Source organism: Palaemon carinicauda, chromosome 15, assembly GCF_036898095.1.
Source record: "Palaemon carinicauda isolate YSFRI2023 chromosome 15, ASM3689809v2, whole genome shotgun sequence".
NCBI classification, from domain to species: Eukaryota; Metazoa; Arthropoda; class Malacostraca; order Decapoda; family Palaemonidae; genus Palaemon; species Palaemon carinicauda.
The window spans coordinates 18,251,313-18,254,750 of record NC_090739.1 but is presented as its reverse complement, the minus strand read 5'-3'; positions in this window follow the sequence as shown (position 1 = coordinate 18,254,750).

The following is a 3,438-nucleotide window of genomic DNA, read 5'->3' as shown; positions in this document are numbered from 1 at the left end:
TATGCTCATCAAGTGTCACGTTTCCTTTTCATCCACTCCGGCTTCACACTTCATAGTCCTCAGCCGTGTGGGCTTGGGTCTTCCAACTCTTTTAGTACCTTGTGGAGCCCAGTTAAATGTTTGGTGAACTAATCTCCCTTGGGGAATGCGATGTGCATCCCCTAACCTTCTCCAACTACCCCTCACCTTGATCTCATCCACATAAAGCAATCGGGTAATCTCTCACAGTTTCATTTCCAATCCTGTCCTATCATTCAATTCCCAATATTCTCCTGGGGGCTTTATTCTCAGATCAACTAAATTTAAATCTGTTGATTGTTTCATTGCCATATCAGTACTATGTCCATAAAGTATCACCGATCTCAATAAACTGATATATAGCCTGATTTTTATGTGCAATTTCATGCCATATCATTTCCAAAATTTCACTTAACCAAGCCATTTGCTGATTTGCTTTTTTCAATCTTTCATCAAACTCCAATTCTAAACATTCAAATGATTCTACCTGATTAAACCTTTCTCTTTCCAATGATATTTCATCTTCCATTGCATATTCCGTTCTCATCAAATCCTGTGCTGTTCTGCTAATAAGGACAGCGTCATCTGCATACTCTAGGTCAGCTAATTTCCTATTACCAATCCATATATACAAATGTATATATTTGTATCATTTATATGCATGTAGAACACCTTTGAGAAACAAACAATAACGCCCTAATGTGGGTTCGACATTGGCACGATAAGATAAGATATGATTGATATAGACAATGGCACGATAAGAAAGATATGGTTGATATAAGACATCGGCGCGATAAAATATAATTGATATAAGATATACATACATAGATATATATATATATATATATATATATATATATATACATATATATATATATAGAATTCCATGAGTTTTAAAAACTGACATTATTCATATATGTTTATTTTCCTAATAAAATACATCACGGAAAAGGTAAGGAACACGACCTCTGAATTGCAAAAAGCGACTGCTAAGAACTCGTATGGCTACAACATCAATGAGAGTGAAAATATAGTTCTTAACAAATATTTTGCAATCAATGTTATTTAACTCTAAAGGAAATTCCCGCGTCTCACGTGTAACAATTTCTTTCCCTGTATTTGAAAACTGGAGTTTCTTAGGTGCTTAGAAAAAAAAATAATAAGCATGAAATGGTTTTCATAAAAAAAAAGACCATACAACGTTTATCATACACCATCAATTTGTTTGTAAGACTATAGCGATAATAATCAATTCCTTCATTATGTGCATATTATTTCTTACTTTTTTAATCAAGAGTGCTGTCCTGACATTCTCTTCATTAAAACAATGTTAATTAATTGCTAACTATTAACAAAGGTTGCTGAAATACATACAAAGCTTTACGCGACTAGTTTTGCTTTACTAGAAAATGAATATCTGGGACCTTTGTGAAAATGTTTGATGCGAACTATAACAAAGTTTTTGTCATGTCCCATAAAGCAGAACATCACATAATCAGCTTAAAATTCCCAAATTCCCTCATCACAAGAAAGTAACTTATATTTGAAAAACGGATGTTCTCAGATTTACTACTCAATCTGAAATCCCTGGTGCTTCTTGTATCGAACAAAAGCACTATCTGTTGTGGTACAGATAGCTTCATTAATTCTGATACACTTCATTGAAAGGAAAGGAGACGTCAGTGCACCTGAGTTAATGTTCTTCAGAAAAAAAAAGTTATCATAAATAGGTATAATTAGGCCAAGGGGACAAAACAATACTTAAGATTTTCAACCACGAAAATATGGTAATTGCCACTCTTTAAATAACTACGTGACCAGAGTATAAAAGAGAAATGTTTTTCCAGATAATCCCTTTCTCTCCAGAAAATACCGTTCTATGAATTTACTCCTAAACAGTATATATATATATATATATATATATATATATAGATATATATATATATGTGTGTGTGTGTGTGTGTATTTATGTATGTGTATATACTGATATATATATATATATATATATATATATGTCACCATACAACTTTAATAGCTCTTCAGGGAATTAAAAGTATCCAGTATCTAAGTTAACTTTTCGAGAAGTGTTTTTTTTTCTTTTTTTTTTTCTTGCCACAACAGACACTGGGATCCGTTTACAGCGAAGGGGATTGCTGGGTAGGAGGCCAATGTATTCTACAGACCTTTTCGAAAACTATCCATGGAACTGGCGAACGGTATATATTTTGTGCGTGTATATATATATATATATATATATATGTATGTATGTATGCATGTATGTATGCGTATATATATATATATATATATATTATATGCGTGTGTGTGTATGTATGTGTGTGTATGTATGTGTGTGTGTTTTGAATTCGATATCAAAGTTATAGGAAAAACTTTCAGAAAACGTTTCTCTATTTTTTTCCGAAACAAACATTTGGTTCTTCGTCTTTTATAATTCTTTGGGAAAATTGGAAAGGAAATATAATAGCAGCAATGTATTCGAGATGAAGATGTACTTTTATATTTAACGTTTCAGTAATCTAATGTAATCTCCTTATATGAATAATATTATTCAAAAGGATGGATTCTCGATTAGCCTGTTTGAAAAACATAAAATTAATCTCCTGTCTATTTTTTTTTCGAATTATGGGATTCTTGTAGAAGTCTTGCAACAAATTAATTGCTAAATATACGTATTTAGAATATCATATCTCAGTAAAGTTATTTATTTTTTTCTTACTACCTTTGCTAACGTAGTGTTCTAGAATCTGTAATGAACCCGTGTTCTTCCCATTTACAGACTGTGTTCTTCCCATTCACAGATTCTGTGTTCTTCCCATTTACAGAACCCATGTTCTTCCTATTTACAGAATCTGTGTTCTTCCCATTTACAGATTCTGTGTTCTCCCCATTCACAGACTGTGTGTTCTTCCTATTTACAGAATCTGTGTTCTCCCCATTCACAGACTGTGTTCTTCCTATTTACAGAATCTGTGTTCTTCCTATTTACAGAATCTTAGTTCTTCCTATTCACAGAATCTGCGTTTTTCCCATTTACAAAATCTGTGTTCTTCCCATTTACAGAATCTGTGTTCTTCCCATTCACAGATTGTGTTCTTCCTATTTCCAGACTCTGTGTTCTTCCTATTTAGAGAATCTGAGTTCTTCTTATTTACAGAATCCGTATTCTTCCCATTTACAGAATCTGTTCTTCCCATTCACAAATTCTGTGTCATTCCCATATAAAGAATCTGTGTTCTTCCTATTTACAGATTCTGTGTTCTTCCCATTTACAGAATCTGTTCTACCCATTCAAAGATTGTGTGTTCTTCCCATATAAAGAATCTGTGTTCTTCCCATATAAATAATCTGTGTTCTTCCCATTCACAGAATCTGTGTTCTTCCTATTTACAGAATCTGTGTTCT